Raw genomic sequence first — 10,566 nt, forward strand, 5'->3', positions numbered from 1 at the left:
TATATTCCATATCATTGCAGAGTTTATATATTCATATTTGATCTTTAGTTTTCTTTTCATATTTTATTTAGCAATTAAAACAATGAATTAATAAGAATCAAGATTCAGATTGAACATATTTTATCCCATAATTACAACATTAATTACCAACAGTGACACTTACATTTCTAAATTTCAATGGTGTGTAACGGGAGTGGAAGTTTCCACTGGCCTTGGTTTCCCGTTGTCTACCCAAGTTCTGAGATATTAGACAAAGTACGTAAAACTACGTGAATATAAACAAGATGTTTATTTTAAAGACATATAAATGGTTGAACATAAGTTTACATAAATAAATATACGGTGGTGGCTAGTCTACTTGTATAAATAAAGTTCCATATTCCCAAGCCAAAGTATGAGCGTCTGCTCATTTCAAATCCTTAGTGTAGACTGCCCAGAACCCGGTGAGTGACGTCATACTTATAGTTCCTATGGACAACGAGCCCAGCCGGGCACGTGCCAGAACAGGAAGTCCCGACAAGGATAATTTCATGGCCGGTCTCGGAAGAAAGAGTTGCGGAACTATAAGTAATTCTAAAGTTAACCAATACAGTACATTCCGGTTATTTGCATAGCCTATTTGTCAGACGAAATTATGCAATAAAGCGGAGTATGCTTATATCCGAAATGCCAAATTACGGAGTCAAATAACATAGATAGTGCAGATCAACAAAGAAGGAAGATGAACGTCCATAGTCCACTTACAACATATTGAATGCTTATTTATTCTAATAAAAGTTATTTGTCTAGTGTCATACATTTTATTTCATTGTGTATTCTTTCAATAAAGATTATAAACACATTTTGTTTAGTTTATTTATGTACCGATTTTTCCTTTACCTGAGATACGAAAATAAAATTGTTCTAAAAATAGATTTGTTTCTATGACCCAGATGTACAAATTACATTGTTACCCCTTGTTTAAAATAAACTGTTTAACAATACTACACAGTTTATAATCATTGTAAACAATAATTGTGCAATGAACTGCCTTTGATATTCAGTATTTACCGATTACACAGTGATGTGACACTGTTACTTTAACACCGCTAGTTTTGTTTATGCAAAGCAGTTCACAGGTGATGGGGCCATGCACGGGTTATTTGCTGGACACGAGTGTTGAAAGTGAGAAATATATAATAATCAGAAGTTAATTTTCTTTTAAAAAATATTAAAAAGAAAAGATTAATGTATAAAATTCTTCAACCATATATAAAAGCCCTGTAATATTTAACATAAATGTAGATCACCCAAGCTGAATTACGAGATTACACATTGGATATATAAATGATCGATAATTAGCAGGCGTTAATGTTTTAAAAATTCAGCCAAAATGGAATCTTATGAACAATGTTTGAAATCCAATCAATAATTAACACCTTTTGAGATAGAAGATCATAGAATGGTTGTGTTTTTACAACAATCAGCTGATTGACATTTTTATGACCTCGAGGCTTAAAATAGAATATGGGAAACTTTACCTGTGTACACATCGAGGACTTTTTTATAATCATATAAACACGAAAGATACTGTTTTAAAACTTTATTTGAATTACACACAAGTAAATGTGAAATAATAATGAAAATTATGATGCATTCAAGTAAAATATACTTACCAAAATTGCCGTTTCCAGTCAAAAATCTCGTCAGTTTTAACAGAGCATATCTAGCTGGCGATTATTTTCTATGCAATAAACCGAAATGCCACTTGTAAGGCTATGCATATAACCGGACAATTTAACATTAGGTGAATGGGAAATGGTTTCGTGCAGGAGAAAAGTATGCAATTAACCGAATTATGCTATTAAGCGGTATGCAATTAAGTGGAATCGACTGTATCCCCAAATAAATAGAATATAGACAAGTAAACAAAGTGACCACCATTACAGGTGTAACTCAAATTACAATTTCAATAACATAGCTGTATAAGCATTTGAATGCTTCTAATTAAGAAAAGATATATAAAGTTTTAAACTTTAAGAAATCTAAAATTAACAGAAAAAAAATAAAACAATGCATTTGCATTGAAATATATACAGTAAACAAAAGGGATTAAGCCAATGTCTGTAAATTGGCGTAGAATGCTTTTATTCACTTTTGTGATCATAATTTTTCTGTAAATTGTGTCATTCGTGAGTCTGAACTTATAATTGCAAGAATGCGGAATTATTACATAGTTGAACCGTATCTGATTTGTGATTTTTATATTTTTCAACGGTGGACAAATTTCAGAAAATTTACAAAAATAAACGATGTCTGACAAGCAATTTGGAAAGAAATATGATGTTTTTGATGCTACAAATGGATGAAACATTAATAAAAGGCAATTTGCAACACGTTCTAATGAAGCAAAGTAATTATTTTGTCTAAAATCAGAAGGATTTTATGTATGCTCTCATGTAACAAGTACCGGTATTGAAAGAAAGTATTTCATACAAAGTTATTTTAAATTTTAAATAACATTCCATCATTCTGTTTATGTTTATAGTCAATGCTTTTGTCACGTTTATAAAGAAGGAAATTAGTTATGTCTTTTAATTATAGGATGTTTGACATTGTTATTGTCATCGACTGATATTTTTTGTTTGACTGCGCATATAAAACAGTCTGCGACGTTAACCACTAGCCCGATGCCCCAGACTTGTAATTTTCAGCTCGGACTAGTAAATTTTATTTATCGCTAGCCCGACCGGACTAGTAAGAAATATAACGTCCTTTCTATGTTATTTGAAATTTGAACATTTTTGAAGTTCAAATTGACAAGTAATGTAGAAAAGATCGTCAAATCAATGCGTTGCGAAGTCTAAACTATCGAGATCGATAATTTGTACATTTCCCGAGGAAGTGAAACAGAAACGAAAACCAGTCGCAATAGTTCCGGTAACTCGATCTGTCTTATAACCAGAAGAAAGTGGACCAACACGGACACATTAAATTTTCTAATAATGACGGCAATTGTTTATAAAACGAAAAGACTAACAAGTTTTCCCCCGATTAATTATATATCTTTAATGTTATAAAAATGTTTAAGTTTACTTCACATCATCAATAAAGTTATTAAAATAGATGTATGTCATTATGAGTTATCTTAACAACATCGTGTTGGTACACTTCGATTTTTTTGGTAATTAGAAAGACCGGAGAACGTAAACATTCTTCAATGTACCGATGGGTCAAAGCCAGGAAAGCTATAAAACGAAAGAGATCAAATGATGACGTTTCTGAACAAACAAAAAATCCGAGGTAACCAGGACCAGAGGGTTTCGGATCTCGTGTAGTTGGAAGAATGACCGTCATCCTTAATAAATAAACTCATACTACAACAACCTGTTGATGGATAAGTTGAGATATATTGATGATAAAAGTAAATTAAATTTGTATAAAGGACTTGATCCAAATCTATTGATCAAACCTTACCTCTCTAACTCAAACTTTAAATTTAGAAAATTAATTACAAAACTTACAAATCAGTGACCATTCATTTATTAATTAAAAAAGAAAGGCATTTTCAAATTCCTCACTTTGCAAAAAAAATCAAAGTACTAGATGATGAAAAACATTTATTAATAAATTGTTCTCACAATTCAAATATTAGATTAACATATTTTAATTGCATTAACAGAGAAAATAATTCATTTGCTAATCTCACTAACAATGACATATTTTTATACTTTAACTTAACCCATCAACACCAACACAAGTGAAAAAACTATTATCCTTTATAAAAAAAAAGTCAATGGAACTGAGGACAGGGGACCCTTTAATATTTACCTGAATTAGTATATATATATATATATATATTGAGTGACTTATAATTTATTGTCTTTATTTGTTTTTGTTGTTCTTATATGTCACAAACTAAAGTTTATATATGGCAATAAAACTTTGAATTGAACTGAATTCTTAATGTTTTGCACGTACTGCAAAGAAAATAACAAAACCAATTTTGCTAAAGGGATGTTTAAATTAAATCTAAAGCAATTATTAAAAGACTATGAGGAATAAAAAAAACTATAAATTACTTGGAAACTCTGACATTGTTTTTGTTATGAACTTATCATGACTAAAAATTAATAGTGTAGGAAGTTTTCCTTGTTCAATAATTTTTTGCAAATGTAAAATCCTTAAAATTAGCTAAAAAAAAATAATTTTTAACCAGCTTAAACCCTTTCAGGTGTGCTCAAAATGCAGGATTTTGCATCTAAGATTTCAAAATTTTTTTGGGGGGGCATGCCCCCAAACCCCCCTAGCTGGTTCAGGTCGCTTCGCGACCCTCACCGGTGTCGGACTAGTGGAAATTATTCAGGACTAGTAAATTTAAATAATTACTAGTCCAGTGGACTAGTACTCTCAAAAGTTTTTGGTGCAGACTGATAAAATGCAAACCGCAAACGGACCGGAAGTTGATAAGCTAAAGGTCCGAAAACTTAAACGACAATCGATTGAACAAAATCCCAATCGTTTATCGACATCGCTAGGCTCAACCAACTGATTTCCGACTTATAGAAACAGAACCAAAGACCACGCAGATGGCGCTGTATTTTCACTTCTGTGCATCGAGGTACAAACGGACGACAATTGTAGAACAAAATCAGTAAAACAAGACACAAAACCTCCGCAGATCACCATGTGACCTATTTAAACGTCGAGAAAAATATCTCAGGAATCTAAGGATGTACTTTTTATGAAAAGTAAGTGAGTTTTTATATGAAATTTTTATCGATTTCCTGACCTGATACTCCAAAGTGAAAGTAGGTCAGTCATCGAAGGTAATTACCTTCTTCATTTTTCACTTGGGGCTCGTATGGATAGTAAAAAAGTAATAGGGCTCTTCACGGTTAGTTCGGCCATATTGGATAGGGGGCAGATTTTTTGGAAGGAGGTGGAAATGGTATGAAAGTGTGGGAAATCCTATGTGTGTTTCCAAGCAACAGCTCTGTTTTAATGATGTTTTCCCGTATTTTTCACACCATTTTTACCTCTATTATGAAAATCTGCCCCCTATCCAATATGGCCGAACTAACCGTGAAGAGCCCTATTGCAATCGACTAGCAATGGATTGTTGAGACTTGATATATGTTTATACATTGTAGAAAATTGAAAATAAAATAAAAAAAACACCAAACAATTTTTTTTTTAGAGAGGTCAAAAAAAAGGGGGGGTCCATGCCCCAAATACCTGTGATAAATTATTCCAAGTCGGGAATGTTTTCATTTTTGCATAAATTGTAAACATCAAGATTTTGTTAAAATTACTTTCCATATTTTTATGTTTTAATATCTAGTCATTGCAAATGCTTTAATAATTGTGTTTGTTTATTAACTTGTACCAACAAATGGGTAGAAAATGAGGAATATTGTGATATTCAGATTTTTTAGACTTGTTGTTATTTTGAGAAAGTTCCCGCACTTTTTCGTCCGAAACTTTTTCGGGATCACTTTCACTTTACTATTTTAGACATACTTTCTGTCATTTTTGGACAATGACAGCCAAACTTACTTATGTGCACTCTTTTCTTAATTCGAGTTCTATAACTTACTTTTCCCCACTGAAGGTTATGCATTTTGTTTAAACTTGTCGATCTTCGTATAGATCATATCTTCAGCATGTAATCATGTATCGCCATTACATCAGATGAAAGGCTAGCGATTTCATTGGTTGATTAAAACAATAAAGCATTTTACCTTAATTTTTGTGGAAACTGTTATAGAAATGTTTTATTTTACGATTAATGTTAGAAAATGTAAAAAGTTTATATTTTAATAATTTTGTATTCTTTGTCGTTTCAACTTGATAAAGAATGGAGCTTTTTGATTGGCTATTAGTGAGGCACTTAAGGGGGAAACAAGTTAACTCATACCACCGGAAACTCGTACCATGTCAACTCGTACCCAAAAAGTTAACTCGTACCAACGTAAAGTCATACCACTGGGAAGTCGTACCATTAAAAATGTATTCAAAAATACGAATGTTTTATGGTGTTTTTTTTTTTTTTTTAGATATGTCCTATTTTCGGTGCAAAATATAGTTAGCATGCATTTTGTGTCCGGGGATACATGGACACGTATATATATAACTATATAAACAGATAAACAATTAATGTCTATTATAGTGGTTACAGTAGCCCAGTGTTATATAAAACTTGTGATTTAGGCGGACACAGCTGGACACAACGTTATTTCTATATAAAACTTAAAAATCTGCTGGCTACAGATGGACACAGCTGTACACAGTACTAATCCTAGCATAAAAACTTCTGAATATGGGGGGCTACAGGCGGACACAACTGAACACAACGTTATTTCTATATGAAACTTCTGAATATGGGGGCTACAGGTGGACACAACTGGACACAACGTTATTTCTATATGAAACTTCTGAATATGGGGCTACAGGCGGACACAACTGGACACAACGTTATTTCTATATAAAACTTCTAGAAATGAGGGGCTACAGGCGGACACAAGTGGAAACAACGCTATTTCCAGGGGCGTAGCTACCCGGAGGCACGACAGCACGTGCATCCACGTCGTTTTCAAAAAAAACAAAAACAAAAACAAAAACAGAAGAGAGAGAGATGAGTTGGTCAATCGGAATCGGAGACTGTTGGTGTCTTTTCCGTCTATCCCGGATATTAGTTTGACAACCTAGTTACATGTGTTGATGAAGCTGTTCATTCAGAAAAAGATCGTAGCTCCGAAGTTGCGTGCACATTGATTCGGCATGCAAAAAAAGAAATGGCAAAATAAAAATTTATAAATTTAATGTTAAAGGAAACACCTATGTTGTCACTTTTTTTAATTGATGAAATATCATTAAATAACGATATTTGGTTTCAAAATAAATTTTTTTGGAGATTATGACAAAATCGGAAGATTATTTGTATCTTTTACAAGATTTTTACTTTTGAATTTGTAATACTCAGTCTAAGATATGTAGTTTTGGAGCACATTTTACAGTGTACAGTTCATCAGTTTGGAATGAGATGTACCAATCGGCATTAGAATTATCAGATCCCTTCGATATCTTTGAAAATATGCCGAGGCCAATCACCCTGCAACCACGCCAAAACAGTATTGGAAAGTCTCATTATTTTTTGCGTTCATAGACCATATGATAAGGCAACTGGAGAGTGGAGTCGCGTCAAGTTATCAGAAAATCGCTTCTTTGTGCTGTATCTGCTTCATCGTGTTGTAGGAAATATCACAAACGAACAAATCTCAATATTGTCTGAAACATACGAAACTGACCTAGCATGTAATTTTGACGAATTCAATTGGGAGGTCGCTCGATGCTGAACACGTACGCTGGTTTATAACATCTCGCGAGTGCTACCATACCATGATGGCCCTGAGATCTATCTGAGTCACAGTACTACGTATGTAATTGAAAACAAATGTACGATCAACAATGAACAACGAAAGGTACATAGCATTATATTACTGCATATTCATCGAGATTTCAGTGTGAATGTTGACCAAGTAATAGAGAAGTTTGTTTCTGCCCAGACCCGAAGAGCAGATTTTGGACAATTTTGAGTAAATTCTGTATCACAAATATGTGTTGTTTATGTATTACTATATTCAGAAGATTTATTAATAGTTTTACATTCATAAATTTTTATCTACATATAGCTCCTCTTTTCAAGTTAACCGTGCTATGACCGAAAACCGAAAAAAAAAATTCTGCATAATAGGGTCCCAAATTTTTGAGGGGATACAGGCGGACACAAGTGGACACAACTCAATTTCTATATAAAACTTATGAAAACTGCTGGCTACAGACGGACACAGGTGGACACAGTGCTATTTCTATATAAAACTTCTAGAAATGAGGGGCTACAGGCGGACACAAGTGAACACAACGCAATTTCTATATAAAACTTATGAAAACTGCTGGCTACAGGTGGACACAGCTGGCCGGACACAACGTTATTTCTATATAAAACTTCTGAATAGGGTGTGCTACAGGCGGACACAAGTGGACACAACGCAATTCCTATATAAAACTTATGAAAACTGCTGGCTACAGACGGACACAGCTGGACACAACGTTATTTCTATATAAAACTTCTAAAAATGAGGGGACACAGGCGGACACAAGTGGACACAAATCAATTTCTATATAAAACTTATAAAAAATGCTGGCTACAGACGGACACAGCTGGACACAACGTTATTTCTACATAAAACTTCTAAAAATGAGTGGACACAGGCGGACACAAGTGGACACAACGTAATTTCTATAATATATAAAACTTATAAAAATGCTGGATACAGGTGGACACAGCTGGACACAGTGCTATTTCTATATAAAACTTCTAGAAATGAGGGGACACAGGAGGACACAAGTGGACACAACGCAATTTCTATATAAATCTTATAAAATATGCTGGCTACAGGTGGACACAGCTGGAAACAACGTTATTTCTATATAAAACTTCTAAAAATGAGGGGACACAGGCGGACACAAGTGGACACAACGTAATTTCTGTATAAAACTTATAAAATATGCTGGTTACAGGTGGACACAACTGGACACAGTGCTATTTCTATATGAAACTTCTAGAAATGAGGGGACACAGGCGGACACAAGTGGACACAAAGCAATTTCTATATGAAAATATGAATTTTTTTTTTAGAATAACAAACAACGATATTAGTAGATATGTTTTAACTATAAGGGATCCCCTTGTTTATATTTTTTTTTGTCATTTCACAGGGCCAATATAGGCACATCGTGGCCATACTCCTTTGTTTATTCATTTTTCAGTATCATACTGAACAATGCTGAAAGACTGTATGGCTTTTAAAAAATAATAAATGCATCAACCTTAATAGTTTGTCATCAAACTTGGGCCGAAACTAATATTCCAGATTAGGAAAAAATATCTAAATAAAATGTTTGATTTTTTAAAAATCCTTTAATGAACTGATAAATGGATTCACTTTGTGTGGAGAAAACCTCAGACGAGAACCAGGGTGCCATAGAACACTAATGAGTAATTATTACATGTTGGTTGATTGCCCCCACGGCCCACTTTAAACATATTTTAATATTACTGGTTTTGACATTTTCTCTAAATCCAATGACCATATATTATATATATAATTAACAAAATGAATAATTCAACAAAACAAATAAACCATTTAGATTCCAAAGTTTATTGCAATTGATGTTTTTTTAATGACAGGAATGGTATCCATTCTCGATAACTCGTTAGCTTCCGGGGGCTTCACTCCCTATATATATAGCTTTAACTCACTGCCAGTATGTTTTTTACATGGACCCCTCGCCAAGGTTCGGGCGTACACGTAAAAATGACCTAGCTACGCCACTGATCGTATGCCCTTTATAAGGGTATATCCATCGTGCATGCCCCTGTGCGATACCAGTAGAAGCAGAAATACACTTAAAAGTTATGACCCTCTTCATAAATGTATGTACCCAACTCAAAAACAACTAGCAAGGAGGCAATTGTGCATCAAGTCAATGAATAGTAACAGTTGGTTTATTGAAGTAAAAACAGTCATGCTAAAATACGATCTATGAAATGCAAGTGAGTGGCTAGATCATATTCAGATGAAAAAGGCCATGATGAACTGATAAATAAAGCTAAAAAAGGTATCCTTGCCTACTGGATTGAGCGAATAACATCTCTAGCTAAGCTCTATACCGGCCTTCGATACCTTAACAGTGATATACTCATGCCAGGAAAAATATATCCAATATTGCGAATCAAGCACCAATCTCTAATTAAGAGACAACAAGAGTACCTAGAGTGGGGTGCTCATTTTCGCCATATCTTTCCATGATTTCTGAAGTTTATGTTCAGGTCTTATATTTTTAAAGTATACTGATATTTCTATATATGAAGATAACTTCAAAAGCAAAATATTCTTAGCTTGAAAACGTATGCGTTTGAAAAAAAATCATCTGAAAAGTTAGGTTAAAGGGTGTTTGAAATTTCCTGTTGTTTTGTCAAAGGGGGACGAATATTCGCCGTATTTACACATCTATTTAAAATCGAATAACTGCAGCTTTAAACAATATTCATCAAATCAATTTCGTTATAGATGAATAGCAGACATTTCAAAGGTGTAAAGAACTGAAAGTTCGGGCAATCAGTCAAAAGAATTACTAAGAAATACTTCTTTGAAATCGTGTTTTTCAGGAGATTGGCCGAAAATCGTAGTCCGTTTTCGGTCTTTTGCAGTAAGTGCCGAAATTTTGTCTCAGTTTAAAAAAATAATCCTTTTTGTTATAAAAATATATTTTACCGGAATATTTCTTCCATTTCAGCCATGCTTTGAAGTTTTTACACCTCAAAATCATAAAACGGCGAAATTGTGTTCCCACCTTCCCCTCTTTCAGGTTACAAATCACCTGAATGTTGGTCAATTATATTTTCCTCTCAAAATAGGGCATCTTTAAAAAAAAAATTGAAAATTTGAAACTATTTAAAGAAGAAATGTTTTGAACACAAGTTGACAATTTTTTTTTTGGGTTGCACTAATGACAGGACGA

At 33.5% G+C, this 10,566-nt stretch overlaps 1 long non-coding RNA gene across 1 annotated transcript in view; it reads right to left on the reverse strand.

Moving 5' to 3' along the window:
- The window catches only part of LOC143072628 (uncharacterized), a 32,666-nt gene extending 26,975 nt beyond the window's left edge, over positions 1-5,691 (reverse strand). Inside the window, exon 1 of the long non-coding RNA XR_012977262.1 lies at positions 5,579-5,691. This is a non-coding gene — a long non-coding RNA (uncharacterized LOC143072628). The remainder of the gene's footprint in view (positions 1-5,578) is intronic.
- Between the last annotated feature and the right edge of the window lie 4,875 nt (positions 5,692-10,566).

This window comes from Mytilus galloprovincialis, chromosome 4 (assembly GCF_965363235.1).
Source record: "Mytilus galloprovincialis chromosome 4, xbMytGall1.hap1.1, whole genome shotgun sequence".
Classification (NCBI taxonomy): Eukaryota; Metazoa; Mollusca; class Bivalvia; order Mytilida; family Mytilidae; genus Mytilus; species Mytilus galloprovincialis.